This window comes from Zonotrichia leucophrys, chromosome 14 (assembly GCF_028769735.1).
Source record: "Zonotrichia leucophrys gambelii isolate GWCS_2022_RI chromosome 14, RI_Zleu_2.0, whole genome shotgun sequence".
Lineage (NCBI taxonomy): Eukaryota > Metazoa > Chordata > Aves > Passeriformes > Passerellidae > Zonotrichia > Zonotrichia leucophrys.
This window is the reverse complement of record NC_088184.1, coordinates 5,703,846-5,719,776: the sequence shown is the minus strand read 5'-3', so window position 1 is coordinate 5,719,776 and position 15,931 is coordinate 5,703,846. Positions and strand designations below refer to the sequence as shown.

The 15,931-nt window shown below is 41.5% G+C and overlaps 1 long non-coding RNA gene across 1 annotated transcript in view; it reads right to left on the bottom strand.

The window, feature by feature from the left end:
• LOC135454208 (uncharacterized) overlaps nt 1–15,685 on the bottom strand; it is a 39,932-nt gene extending 24,247 nt beyond the window's left edge. Inside the window, exon 1 of the long non-coding RNA XR_010442039.1 lies at nt 15,628–15,685. This is a non-coding gene — a long non-coding RNA (uncharacterized LOC135454208). The remainder of the gene's footprint in view (nt 1–15,627) is intronic.
• Between the last annotated feature and the right edge of the window lie 246 nt (nt 15,686–15,931).

Sequence of the window (15,931 nt, the reverse complement as noted above, 5' to 3'; positions counted from 1 at the left end):
AGAAAATACCTGTGCCTACCTCCTGTTCTAATCTTAAAAGATCTAATATACAACCAGTAGCGTTTTCTTTCCTGTAACTTTATTGAACTGTTACAAACAGTAACAGGCAAATAACAGAAGTGGGCTGCTTATCTTGTGGCTTATAATCACATGGAAGTTATTGACCACATATTTTTGTGTCCTAGAATGACATAAAAGTGGCTGTTTAAATACTCACAGGTCATCAAGCACAGGCACAAAGTCAAACTTGCATGTGACAATTTAATTTTAGGCAGCGCTCTCTGATCATTTTTCTTCAAGACAGAATTAGCTAAAGTGACCTTAACTGGACTGGTGCTAATCCCTTTGTGCAGGAGAACCCATACATGAGGGAAACACAGTTTAATATTTACAAGTGCTCTGAAGAAGACAAAAATGACCTTTCTTAATTAAATGTCATGACATGAAGGGGAATATTGGGATAGAATATGCAGCTAAATAAAGTTAGGGTCCCCATGTCTCCGGTAGATTTAAGTATTCTGGGCTCAATTCTCTGACTTAACACTGGTGAAAAAACAGGATTTGCTGTTTTGAGATAAATGGAATTACCTTGTTTTATATCAGCAAATCCTGCACAAACCCAAGCTGTCTGATAGACTGGCTGGGATAAGTATATTTAAAGAATTTATAAAGTTCTGTGGGGGGAAAAAAAGTGTTTTCACAGACTTGTACTCGGTAGGAGGTGCAGCTCTATATTAACTTTCTCTCAGGAATGCTTCATTATCCAAGATTATAAATTCATTTGACATAATGGAAGGACAGGATAAATTATTCAGAAAAGATGTGAATAGTTTATATGCCATCAGTAAATTCTCAAGGACAGGGAGATTTGAAATATTTTGTGGCATAAGGTTAATTACCTATCTGATGTGAATTCATACATAGATATTCTCATTTTGAAGTATGATTATGCTTTTAAAACACACACAAAATGTTATAGTCTGCTTATTTCTCTGTCTTAACCAAAACTTTAGTACAGAAAGAGAATATACATTTCTCTGGTTATTTCTCCTGCTGATAAATTTCAGAGCAAGCTGTGATTTCATTTGTTTCAGCCATGCTAGATCATTTTTAGTATTTACACTAGATTTTCTCCCTTCAAATTTGTGGGTTTGTTGCAAATGAGGGAAGATACAGCATGAAGGCACAAATCTCTAAATACAAAATATAAACTTAGAAAATTTAGAGAACATGCAAAAAAGAATCACATTAAAACATCTTTTAAACCTTGCCAATGTAATATGGTGAACTAGCTCATTGTTTTGCTTTAGTTCTATAGTAAGGACATATGTAATAAAATGCAGATGAAAGGACTGCTAGTGAATCTCACTCACTAATTCACTTAAGAAAAGGGATAAGGGCTGTTCCAGTCCTGGTGTTAGACCAAAGATGGGTTTGAGTCCCCCTGGAGCAGCCAGAGCTGCCCTTCCTGGCACCTCCTGGAGCTTCTCACCCCAAACCCTGTGCACAGAGAGGAACACACACAAATCCTGATGCTCAGAGCAGTGGGGAGAGGCCAAAGGCAATCAGTTCTGCCAGCTGAAGGAGGGCTCTCATCTCCACATCCCCGAGTCAGGAATGAACATTCCTGTGGCTTTTCTGGTGATTTAACCTGCCAGGAGGCTTTGGGTGTTATCCAGCAGGAAAGCAGGCACAGTTTGAGCATTAGGGGAGGCCAAGAAGGGCTAAAAATGAGACTCCTCTCTCTACAATTCAGAGATCTGACCCAGCAGCTATAGTTTCCCTAGTCCTTTCCAGCATAAAAACCCAAAATAAACAAACAAAGAAAAAACAAACAAACACACAAAACCCCCCAAAAGCAAAACAAACAAAACCAAACACACACAAAAAAACACCTATGGGACAAAATATAGAAGGAGAACAAATATCTCTAGTACTTAGAAAAGACACCATCACTGCTATTTTATAAGTAGAAACACTTGAGTTTTATGGACTGCATTTATGGACTTAAGTGACTGGCTGTCCTCTCAGCCTCAGAGCATACATGGAACAGCTCGAAGAAGCAGGGTCACAGAACTTGGAAATATGCCTTAGCACATAGCATGTATTTCTGACACTGCTAAAAACTTGGCATAAAACAAATTTAGAAAAACTATTACTGTTATATTACATGATCTCAACTAGCAAAGCTCTCATAGCCATGACATAAATCCTGAGCCAAAAATCACTTTACCCTTTAATAATTACTTTATCTACTATGACTAATGCTGATTATTTTTCTCAGTGCTTATATTTTGTTTCATTTTTACAGGATTTCTGCTCAATGCAATTGAAGACTGTCCCAAATTCGTTCAATACTCTTAATTAATATTTGTGTTTCCAAGATATTCTGGTGTAATTACAGGAACATTAATCTGTCAGCAGTAATTTCAGAAAGGTTCACAGACTCTCTGCTCTCAGTGCACTTAATGAGGCCACTTTGTCAGAAGAAGGCAATGGGAGAGATGGGTTCAAATTCAGGCTCTTCTCTAATAAAATGTTCCTGCCAAGCCAGTAGAATAACAAAGGAGAAATGAGAATAAACAGCTTATTGAGTCAATTTCCAGTGGCAGGATATAGGCCTAGTCCAAATTCCCCCAAATCAATAAAAAAATCAACTTTCCCCAGGCTGAGAGGCTCCCAGAGCTGCTGGGCTTGCAATGCCAAGGCCAGGAACAGGCAGCCCAGCAGAGCCTGGCTGCTCCTGGGACAGGGGAAGGGCTCTTGCACTCACTCTCAAGGCTCCATTTTTTATTGTTTCACAGGCAAAAATCTGTGGGGGAGATAATTTCCCTCTGTTGTACAAACTCCTGAAAAGATGGGTTCCATATTTAAATGCCTAATTAACATCCACCCAAACGTGGCTCAAAAGCTGGGTGTTGGGATCAAGGTCTGTCCTTCTGTGGGTAGAGTTACATCAACACCCACCTGTATTCTGATACCTGAGGCAAGCGATGCCTGGCCCATGGGATTAGCAGGTGTCAGTTTGATTAGGCTCATGTGAGGGTCCCTGTTGTGGGTTTTTCTGGGTCTGGATTGAAAGCACTTGAGAGGGTAACTCATGTTTGCACTCAAGTGTTTATTATTTCTTATCAGTCAAACAGTCTCACTACTGTGAGTTTGGCAGCTTTTCATTAGAAGGCACAAAATGGCCAACAATCTCTTGTTACAAGTTCTTTTAAAACTAAATTATCCAATGAAGAACTGACACCTAGATTATTTTCCCTTTTAACCCAATCACTGATCCCAAAGAGCCCACAAGGGGGACTTTTCTGCCCAATTACAAAATGCCACCCAAACCCAAGAAGAAGGAAGAAGAAGGATGAAGAAGAAACCCAGGACAACACCCTGTGCCCTCCCATCTTGCTTCTATCCACAACATACTAAAAATCCCAAAACCTCAATTTCTTACCAAGTGATACACCTGCACTACTCTCTATAATCTATTTCACACTTTTGTGGATTCCAGTCTATCTTGAAGTCTAGGAAACTTTCTCCATGAATGAGGGTCAAAGTCAGTGCTCCCCTGGGAGTGAGGACATCCCAGAGCAGACAGAGAAATATTCCTAGTGCTCTGGGTTTCCACAGGCTGACCCTTAATTGCTTGTTTGAACCCCTGAGTATTGTTAATTGTTTAACCCAGCTTTCTGTGGGAGCAGCTGCCATCCCAGCAGGGTGACAGTGCCCACTGAGGCACACAGCTTGCTTATCCTATGGTAATTTGAAGTGGGATGAAGGCTAAAATCACCTCTCTTCAGGAAAACACCCTGAACACCTGAAGCGGGGGGCAGGCAGTGGCCGTTTGCCAGCTTTTATCAAACCAGTATGGTACTGGCAGGCTCAGGTTCACTGTGCTGTGACCTGGATCCTCCCACCTATCCCTCTGGGATGCTGCTGTCATTGCAGCCTGTCCCTGGCAGGAACCCCTGACACCAAGTGAGCCTGGCTCCCCAGACAGGGGGGAATCCCCATGCCATGGGCTGGTCTGGCACACCAGCACTGCTCTGTTGACTTCAGCTACGTGGTTTTCTAAGGAACTACACTAATTTGTACCAGTTGAGGCTCTGACCTTTTAAATCTGAGATCAGTTCAGTCTGCATCAGTGAATAGGTTATCTCTTTAATTTAAATCATTGCTGCATATGAAATTACTCAGTATAATTTGATGGTTGGCTAAAATTAATGAAAAATTTGTCTCGCTAAGGCCTTGCACAAAGTTGAACCTTGCAATATTAATCTTAGCAAATTAGGGCATAGGAAAATGTGCTTTGTTAGCAAATGACAATTTGTGTCACAAAGCGTGTGCTGAAAGAATCAAGGCTCACTGCTTAAATTGGATGCTGAATTAATGAATTGGTGTTAGGGACCCTCACCTTGGGGCTGTGCATGTAAACTTGTGGGGCTCTGTCTCACTGTGATCAAATGCAGGGAGCAGCACAGAGCCACAGCCTCTGCAGCTCCCACAGGACATTGGATCCCACTGACGCCTTGGGGTGCCTGCCTAGAACAGAGGCTAGCCAAGAAAAAGAGAATGAAAGTGGGTGATTAATAAAGGCCTTTCAACAGATGCACCTTGGGCAGTCAGAAACCTCCAAGAGGGGCTACACCCATTACAGATGAGGGCCATGGGTTTTTCAGACAGATCTAAGTTTGGTCTATTTACATATCAGGGGTTAATCCTCCAATTACAGCTTCAGGTAATGAAGTAATTTACCTCCAGTTTGCTTCTCCTCCCCAACTTGTTTAGACCTTTTGGGGCCTGAGGCAGTGAGGTGTCCTTGAGTTTCAGGCCTAGAGAGGAATGGTTTAGAGGTTTTATCTGACCAAAATGTGAAGACAGTAACTAAGACTCTGTAAGGAATTTAGAGTTATACCCTAAAGCAGCACAGGATTTGAAAGGTATAAAAGCTAAAATCCTAAGGCATCACCATGTCTGCAGGAGAGGGGCTGCCTGTGAGCCCCATGTCTGCTGTGCAAGCACCATGCAAGGGAAGCTGGAGCTCTGCAGGCTTAGTTACAGGCAGGTGTTGATGAATTCACATTTATTAAACCACAGACAAAATGTTACCTCTTGTATTACTAATACTGAATAATTTGTTCTCTTATTGCCTGTTAATTATGTGCCACTAATAAGTCACTAAACCCCTTTGATCCTAATTTGCTGCAAGCTGTGTGAGCTGAGCAGGTTTCCCCACAATGCAGCATTGCAGCCAGACATGGCAGCAGGCCCCACACCCCCCTTTCCCCATGGCATCTCCGTGCTGGGTGGCAGCAAAAAGAGACACTGACACATGGGGATGAGGGAAGATCACCTCCAGCAAAGTTATTGCTGTGGGAGGGAATAATTTATAGTATTTGTACCAATTGTGGCACACGTGCTCTGAGCTAGCAGACAGGGTGGAGGCCAGGCTGGTACCCACTGCCCCTTTATCGTCCTTCACCCCATTAAATATCATCTAGAACACTGCCATGACTGGAATTTTTGGCACTGCAGTGGGGTAACCATGCTCACTGAGGGAGAAGCAGAGAAATCTCCTTCCTTCCCGTTGCTCCCCGGCACAGTTAAACCAGACTGCAAACCCCTTGTCTATCTACCTTCCCAAATACAATATTTCTGATTCACAAATACAGCATGTGCAGATAAAAGTTTCCCCTGGGAGTCTGCCTGTCCTGCAGCTATTTTGCTCTCAGTGTGTTTGCTATAAATGATAAAGTGAGATCTGCATGACCTCATGCATCAAAGCCAGGACCATATTGCTTGTGCTGCTGTAATTCATCAATACCAGATTCTTTCAAGCTTCTTCACATGTTCATTCATATTCTACCAGACAGTCTTGCATTCACATCTGCTGCCAGATGTGAAACAACCTCTGAGCCAAAGGAAGGGTCCATATAACGCACTGGGAGATTTCAGCAAAGGGCCAACCTAGAGATACATGATGACAATTTCGAAAGAAAATGATACTCATAATTTTATTGCAACTCCAGTGCCCTAAAGGTTTGTAAAATCTACTTCTAAGGGAAGAGATGCTTTAATAAACCTGAAAAGTTTAGCAGAACATGGTCCCTTAAATGTTACCAAGGTTCACTGGTTATAATTTAATGCTTGGCTGACACCACTGTTACAAACATGAAAATAAAAACAAAAGTAATTTAAGAGAGAAAACAACCAGCTCTTTTTTCTATCTGTCAGGGTCCAGAAGCATAGCAGAGGCTTTTTCAGGAGCTACTTTTAAAGAAAAGTGAGTGCCCTGCCTAAGGCTTTACCTCAGAGTGACTCACCAGGCAGGGCACCAAAATTTCTAGATGTGAATTAACCCCTTGAGATAAGGACCCTTGAATCCTCTAGTCCCACTACTCTACAGCCTATGCCTGAAGCATGAGAAAAGCAGTTCAATTGTTGGTTCAATTGTGCGTTTCTATGTGCAAATCCCAGGGAATCTGCTGTGCTGCCTGACCTGCAGTGCTGCTCTCCATTTCTAAACCCTGCATTACAATTATTTAGCCTGGAAAGCTCAGTCCCTGCCTTCATGGAGGCTTGCTCTTCACTTTGAGCAAAGGGTAGAATCACAGAACACAATCTCAATTTAAAATTTGACTGCACTGACTTTCAACAAATTTGTGAAATTTCATGGATTATCTGAGAAGGTCTCTGGAATGTGAATTTAAATAGGAATTGGTCATCTCATATTTCTGTAGGAAAACTTCTGAGACCAATGTGAATAATATTTTAACTGTGAGTCATGGAGTGCAGGAGAACCAGAAACAAGCCTTATTTGTTATTATCTAATTGAGTGTTCAGTTTTCACTCAGCAGAACCACAAAAAGCAATCACCTCTGTGTGCACCTGCTGTGTCCAGGCACCTCCAGCCCTGCCCTGAACAAACACTACTCATTTCTCTCTGTCCAAGTGCATGAAGCTGGCAATTGCATCCAATCAGAAAGCCCAGAAGGGCTCTGCAGCTGCTGAGAAACCCATTCCCCACCCCTTGGTAACCACGGCCTGTTTAAATGCAAAGGCAGGGGAGTTTTTGGTCTCTCCCTTTGCCACCACCCCAAGTATTTACAAGCTCTCCTGGCACTGCAGGCAGCAAACTGCTCCTGCCTCCCTCCCTGCCTTGGTGCTCAGTCCCAGGAGGCTGCAGGGATGGCAGCAATTTGATGATGCAGTTCTCCAATAAAAGATTCAGATCCAGCCAAAAGGCCTGTAAACAAATGTCTGCAGAAGCTTTTATCTTCTGAACAAACTTTAGCTCACCCTTTCTTTCTTGTAAGAAGAAGAGACTGAATTCAGAGAGTTTGTTATGTAAGGCTGATTATTTTCTTCACTACAGAAACACTTCACAGCTGGACCCCACATCTACCTGAGATTGAACATGCAGTGGAGGAGCAAGGAGACCCTCTGCATAGCCTCAAGATCTGTTTTAAAAAGATAGTTTTGTGCTGCAGGGATCTTAAAATGTATTTATTCTGGTCTAGATGGAGCTTTAAATCTGTATGAAACAAGTTTAAATCAGAACTCATCAGGAACTGCAATGCTTTATGAATGTGCAAAAGCCAATGAATTAAGGCAAAAAATGTTCTTTGTGTCCTAGTAGTGGTTCCTTCAAATAATCCCATTACAAATTTCAAGGAATGTCAACATGTAAAACACAGACAGGCTATAAATTATTCCTTTCTAAATGTAAATCTTATAATGCACCAATTAAAATTATCTAAATATTTAATAACAGGTTGCTACCAATTAAAGACCCTGATCTTCCCTGTATACTTCCACCACTACCACAGGATTATTAATCCTTTCTCCTTGAAAGAAAACCAGTAATTTGTAGTGTCATTCTATTGGTCTGTTGAAAAATAAGAATGAGCATGTGTTGCTTTTTTCATGCATGAATGATCTTTGAGATGTATAAATTAATAAAAAATGCTGCCAGTGTAATGCTTGCATATTGATAGGATTAATTTTTTATTATTTTCCTAATGCAGGTTTTTGTTTTCTTCTTGCTTTTGTACTAGGGGTAATTTCTGGAAAATGTCATCATTTTCTTTGCTGAATTGGTTAATGAATGTGCCAGAGCAGCTTGTATTACTTGCATTCAGAGAAAAACTTGCATACTGCAGAACAGATGGGTATTGTGAACTGTTATGATGGCAGTGATTTTAAATAATACATGAAGAATTTTTCTATCTCATTAAGTTTCCAGTTTCTTTAAGAAACATCTTTAAAACAAAAGCAAAATATTCTTAGTGGAAGCTGTTCTTGTTTTGTGTAACTAGATGACTTTAGCTGTTATGAGGAGAAATGTTGGTACAGAACAAAGGCATCACAGCTTTAACTCTGATTTACAGTTTTAGTGCACACAGTTGTACAGCAAATGGACTCAGTTCCTGGTGCTTCTTCAAAACCACCAGGGCCAAACACAAATCTAAGGAACAAATACAAAGGAAGGTGCTAAAAATACCTTTCCTTCTTCCACCCAACTTTCTAGAATACTGAAAAAACTCCCACCTCCTCAAAAGCAGCTCCCTTCATCTCTTTTTTTAGTCCTACATTACCAATCTTTTCCTCCTATGGTTTCATTTTCAAATGCATACCCCATTTATTAACAGAAACCCTGTCTGCTTGCATGTTTTCTGAATTCTATTAAGAGAGAAATTGGTAAGCACAGAAATTTCTTATAAGTTTCACTCACAGGCTGCACAAACATTATTTAGCACCATTTTGAACAGAGAAAAAGACTAGTGCTGAAGAGGAAATAAAGGCAATTATTAAAATTTTCACTTAGAATGCTTATTTGCTGTTAAAAGGATAATAAGGTAAGATAGTTTCCAAGTCAAATAGTTTTGCTAACATTCAGACCATAAATTTTCGATTTATGCCAATCAAAATAATGAAGAAGATATGCCAGTTGTCAGAATTCATTTTCCCTTTGAATAAGCTGAGCTGCAATGCAATTTAAATGAGATGAGCCAGAACAGCAGACCAGCACAGAAGGACTATGGCCCAGTATACAAAACAAGCACGTTATGAATTTGAGCAATGAGAATAAATTCATTTATCAAGATGTGAACTGGGGGAGGGGAGACTGAAAGCTGGCAGGACACACAAGAGCCATCAGGATGGTCAGGCTGGTGCACCTCTGAAAACACACAATCCCCCTGAAAATACACAATCCTTAAAACAAGGGCAAGCTCTGCCTTTCTTGCCACCTGAGCTTCCTTTGCTGTAAATGTGATCTGAAGATAAGGGCTCAAACAAAAGATTGCTGTGTTTTGTTTGTGTTGTGAAGAGACAAGATTAAACTTTTGGCATTTTAAGGCATCTTAAAATCTGTGATATCTGCCCACAATTTAAAGACTTCTTTTGTCTTGTAAATCAAAGCAATCCAGATGCCTGTGCCCACTTTGAGAACAGCCTGAGCCCAGGCACTGACACGAGGGTGATCAGGGGGAGCTCAGTCCCTGCAGAGCCACTGCAGCTCATCTGTGTCAGCCACAGCCAAGGGTTTTACCTTTCCTCCAGCCCTTTGGCTTTAATTCTGCTGTTTGGCTTTTAGTTCTGCTGTTGGACTCTCTGACTGTCCCTACATCAACACCACCAAGGTGCTTCCTCCATCAGATGTCTGGGAATGCCTTCTCCTGCTTTCGAGGATCTTCAAATGCCATTCCAGAACTGAATGGAGACAGTAATATAAAACTGCATAGATGGGAAATGATATCCAGTGATAATTTAAAACAACAAAAAAAAGAAGATAAAGCTTCCTAATTTTAGCAAGAGCACATGATTTAACAACTCAAAGTCCTGATCCTTTCGGAGTTTCTGGAAGCCTTAGCATCACACAGCACTCTACTGGAATAAAAAGTCACTCTATCCCAAACAAAACCACAACAAGCTCCATATATTAAAGGCACATTAAACTTTTTTATAGGCAGCCTAAATCTCCCCATAGCTTTGAACCACCAGCTAGACAATGTGAAACCAGATATTCTCCCTGCCTGAGGATTTGTGAGATAAAAAACCCATAATCACCTCTGTGGTTGTTAATTGCTGCTCAAGACTGTCTAATTCGCACAGCAAACACAGATACTTTGTGGCTTAGAGCTGAGTAATCTGATTGGATTTGTTTGCTTGTTTTAAATATGCCTACCATTACATCCCCAGTTTAACTGCCTGAGTTTCCTGCTTCTGAAATATTTATGAGCTGACTCAGGTGACTTTGGTTTACAAGTATCAGCAATTTTGTCACAAAGTGGTTAGTTTTGCTTAGCCTTCACAGCTCCTGAGCAGATTTTAGTTGTTTCTGCTTATATGTTACCTGCTTCTGCAGAGGAATGCACTTTTCTCAGCACTGATAAGAGATAAGCGAGCTGATGTTTTCTCTAGAATTCCTGGGCACTAATTCTCTCTCAAAACAATTATCCAGTACATCTTGCAAAAACTTCATCACTCAGCCACACAGCTACATTTGAAAGGTGAGATACAGGACAAGATGTAGAGGTACTTTGAATCCCCCATCCATTTTAGGGTTTTTTTTTAGGGTCAGTTATGACAGTAAATAGGATTAGTCACAGCAGTTAGTGCAGCTGATAGTGTTTGGCTGCACATGAAGGTCTGTGGCATGTGGCCATTGCTTTTGGCAAGATGTGGATTATAGAATTGTGCATTCAACTCTTTCCTTCTCATGTTAGTATTCTGCCAAGTCTCTCAGGGCTTATTCGTGCTCTTCAATAGCATCTGTACCTCCTACTTCCCATTACAATATCCTAAATGGAAATGCAATGAGATGTCCTCAGCATTTCCTGCTTCAGTTAAGAGCTTGGTTGAGTTTGATTAAAGCTGTTAAGCAATTTTAATTTGAGGGCTAAAAAACTGAGGGAATGCAGGAATAGTCATAATAGAATTATATGCCTCAATTAACAATTAAAAATGATCAATGGGGCACCACCAAGACAGGAGGGCTGCCAACCACAGTGAAGGCAGCAAACAGAGAAAATTTAGGCACAGCCAGGTGGGAAGGGGCACCTGCAGAGAAGAATGGACTACAGTGATGTGGCTGTGGAAGAGAACAAGAGGCACCTAATGAGGCAAAGAGCAGGGCCCCCTCTCCTTTTCTGCCTTCTCCAGGCATTCCATCCCAACCTTGGGCAAGCCCCTCTGACTTGAAAGTGAAGGGAACTAAGACAGATGGAACACCTCAGGGACAGACTGACCACCTCTGTGTGGGGAAAGAATGGAGAAGGAGCTGTGGGATGAACCACAAGGTGTTCGGCTCTGCTGAGGACTAGAGGCCACTGGAGGCATTCCCATGCCAAGGAACCTTTCAGCCAGTAGCATAAGAGAATTGAGAAATTCCTTAGAATACTCAAGGTGACCAGAGAGGAGACTTGTGTCTCCACAGACTCGTGGAAATCATGGGTAAATTCTCTGTAGGGTGTAGCTGATCAGGTAGGGGTGCTGGTGTAACTCATGAAAGCTTTCCCAGTTTCATTAAGAGCAGCTGACTTCCATCACTCCCTTTAGTGTCAGTTTCATAACAAAAGCCCTTGACACACCTTCCATCCCATTTTATGGTATAGTTCAAATACATTTTAATATCACCTGAATGTATGGCTCTTTCATTGCTCCACAGAACAGACTATCAAGTCATTTACAGCTTTCTTCCTCTTTGTAAGCACTAAAGTATTCTTTCTTCTGCTTCCTTCATTTTTTCCTCTTATTTGAGTGTGGATATGTCACCAAATAAGAATTAGTTCTTTCTGCAGGCACTGCCTAACTAATAACTGGGCAGCTCTTGGCAACTCAGACCACCTTGCTCCAATTAATTTCCAAGTGGGTGATCTTACTATCATTGTGCTGGGTTCAGCTAGGAAAAAGTTAATTTTGTTTCCAGTGGCTGTTCAAGGGCTGTGTTTTGGAATTGTGCTGAACAGAGGGTGGGTAATACAGGGATGATTTTACTGAGCAGGACTCACCCAGAGCCAAAGCCTCTTCTGCTGTTTGTATGGCCATGCTGGTGAGGAGATGGGGGGTGCCTGGGAGGGGACACAGCTGGGACAGGGGACCCCAAATGACCCAAGGGATACTCCAGACCATGTGGCATCATGCTCAGTATAGGAAGTGGAGGATGTTTGGAGTGATGGATTTTGTCTTCCTTCCCAAGTAACTGTTCCATGTATGGGACACTGCTCTCCTGAGGTGCTGAACACCAGCCTGCCCATGGGAACTGGTAATTCCTCATTTTACTTTGCTTTTGCACATGGCTTTTATGTTCCCTATTAAATTGCCTCTATCCCAAGCCAGGAGTTCTCCATCTTTTACCCTTCCCATTCTCTCCCTGGTCCCACTGGTGGGGGAGTCACAGAGGGGCTGCTGGGGCTGGGCTGAAGCCATGGCATCTGTGAAAAAGGACCTGCGTGCAGCCTTTAAGACTTTCGTTGCAGTCTAGTCCAACCTTCTGTATTTTCCTGCTCTCCTACTCTTTTCCAATGAAAGCTGAGCAGGCAACAGCCCTCAGAAGGAACTGCTCTTTCCTTCTTCCCAACAGTGCTCAGTGATTTTACTTCATGCAAAGGACTAAAAGCCAACTCAGAAGTATTGCACTTCCTCTCCCTCCCCACCACCTTCCCCAAGAGTAATTTTAGTGGAGCTTTGATTGATGTCAGATGAAATTAACTGGAAACATTTAATGTGTTTAACATGTAAAGGCTTAGGGCTCTATTCACTCAGAGTTAGAGACTTTCTGTGCTTCATAAACTCAGAGGACACTGAAGCCTGAATTTCAGCTCTGCAGCCAGATGACTTATTAAACAGCACCTTGACTCCTGCCATCATTGCTACTTTTCACTCCATTATTAATAGAAGGAGGACTTGAACTGATGGCAGCAAGAATGGAATCAAAAGTCCTGTGGCAGAGATGCTGTTAATTTTAGTATTGTGTCCATCATTAAGCATCAGATTAAATCAAGCTATATATCCCTCAGCAGCTGTTGAAAATCCTCATTTAACCAAGTGAAGAGGAATATTGTGCTTCAAATGGAAGGATGAATGAGGCTCCTGCTAACAAATAGCTTTGAGAAGGGCTCTGAATAGACAGGGAGGTTTCATGAGGCTCAACAGTATAGTCTCCGGTTTCTTAAAACTAGAAAAGTCTTTGGTTATTTAAAAAATTGAAAGTTGAGTAATTTTTTGCTCCCTTCTCATACTTGCAGCACACATGGAAAAGACAGGTTCATCTCTAACTCAACAAGTTATATCAAGTTAGAAAGAAAATAATTTTTAATATGTACTTCCTCTTTGATCATGTATCAAAGGCAGATTAACTCTCTAAGGGATAAATATGGGAGGCTCTGGGACTCCTGAGGGATGCTTCAGCCAACCACCGCTGAGCAAAGGGAAGGTCTCTGAGTGTGCAGGCCAGTCTTTGAGGGTGCATAGGCCCTTGAGGACGTGTAGAATTCAAACTTCACTCTCCTGAGGAGGATTTACTTGCACCTGCTTTACTGCTGGTATTCAGTATTACTTTGTTGACTTGTAAGCAAGTCTATCAGCAGCAAAATTTTTTCCTAAGTGATAAAGGGGCTTTGAAATGTCTGTTCATACAAATAGCAGACATTACCCTTTCTACTCTTTATTCTTTCCATTTCTAAACACATTTGCTTGTGCCATGCATTGCTCTGTGATTATTTACCAACTTATCTTTAGCACACACTCAACACACCAAGCTCAGAGTGGCTGGGCTGTTAAAAGTCATGCTTCAATGAGACAACTGGACTCCATCACTTAGCTATGGCTTACAAAGCTTGCCACTAATTCTTCAAAACCCAGCTGCAGTCATGACTCCAGCAGCTCATTTGCTGCAGCCATGGCACTAAAGGAGCAGTTACCACAGAGCAATGGCTCCTCTGTTACTCTAATGCAGATTGTTGGCTTCCTGATCAATTCCCCCCCTCACAGGATCTCGATAAGGGTTCCACAAGATAGGATTATTACATACTTTAAGTATTAAGCTCACATCCTCCATTCAACCGGAAGATTTTTCATTTTCATAGCTCCTTTTACATCTGATTTTGTCCCAGAATTCAATAAGAGTTGAGTTTCAGTTGCCTTACACTGGAGTCAAGCAGCAAGGGGTGGCAAGGCTGAAATTAGCCAGACTTTTGCTGCTCATGAAGGATTAAACCACTTGATGAAACTCTGCAGATATATTTATCTCAAAGTGTCAGAGAGGAGGTAAGAATTCAATTTGCTGAAGCAGAGAACCAGCTGAGATGAAGTCAAAGGCCCTACAAGCATTTTAGTCAGCTCCATGTGAAATGAAAGGAGTCCATAAACTACAGAAAGAGCATGTATATAAACAGAGATCTCAAATCATATCAATTTCTCAAAAGTGAAGCCTTCCACTAACTTGCTTTAAATCTTCCAGAAAATTAAACTGGAAAATTAAGAGCAGCAGGACCCCATGTATTGTACTGACACTTTAAACAATACCATTCATTTTAGTTTCATCCTTTTGCAGTAGTTTCAAGTACGTATATCATATATGCTTTCTGCTGAAAAAAATATATATTGTATATATGGGGAGATAGAACTATATACTTTCCCCATAAATAAATCTATATAGATATCTTTCTCAAACACCTGTAAGGTACCTCAGATGCAGATGAATAACCTTGAGAGGTTAATCAATCAGTAACCATTTTCTAGGCTGTGTGTGAAGCCAGGGTAAATGGACACAGCTGTGTTGTCTGAGACAATTTATTTTTCCTGCAACTTCACTGCAAACAGCCAGTTAGAAGGTATCAAGAAAGACCCACGTAATGCAAATCCAAGGTCATACCCACTGAGCAATGGGCTGGTAATTCCAGAGGGTCACGGGGTCAGGTTGCTGCTCTTTGTTTCATAACAGCACAAAGAGCAAAAGTTCCTTTGCTGTCTGTCATGTCTTTAAGATCAACCACACTGCGCAGCCACTGATGCTACTACAGTGCACCAGGAGGAAATCAAACAGCCTGCACAGATCATCATTGATGTCTGTTTGAAGGGACTTACAGAGAAAACATCAGAGCTGCCACATTTCTCCAGTTCTGTGTAGGCAACTGAACAATTTTACATTTACAGTTACTGCTGGGTCAGACTGCAGTGATAGGCCACAAAGCTGCCCATAAGCCAGTCCTCAGGGTCAGATTCTTCTGTCATGGAGAGGCTTTCAAAGCATATCTGAATGTCTCCATGTGCTAAATACTCAGCTATACAGTGTGATCCTCAAGTCATACTCTAAAAAAATACTGTTCAACATCTTAGCATAAGTTAGTTACACTATTTCTTAGATACTGAAGAAAACTAGAATGTGTTCTAGCTTGGGTTAGGCAAAAATAAGGCAGCTATATAATGTATTCATTTGATTCAAAAAGCATGATTTACTAAAAATTGTATGGTCTTTTCCTGAAGCAGCCAGAGAGAAACAGGAAATCACTAGGTGGTTAAACACAAAAGGCACAAATACTGACCTCATAGCTAAGCTGCCATAGGAAAGAGCAGTCCACTTCCTTCAACATGCAGTATTGTCCTCTTATTGTAAAAGTTCCATACCTTTTTAGTGATTTCTAATGGACAGATCCTTACAGCACTGACTCCTTCACAACAGAACCAACTCCAACTCTCTCCTCACCCAGCTAACACACTCTTTTATAGCACTCATCCCCATTGTACACAGCTGGGGCCTGTTAAGGGCAGGCCTGTTCCTAATCTTTGATAATTAGTACAGCTGCAACTCCTCAGGGGAGAGATTACCTTCTGCACTACCTTTGTTTTCTTACATTCTATCCCCCCACAATGCAGGGTTTTAACATGAGTTCCTGAGAAACAGGAAGACATGAAACATAAGAGATAGCAA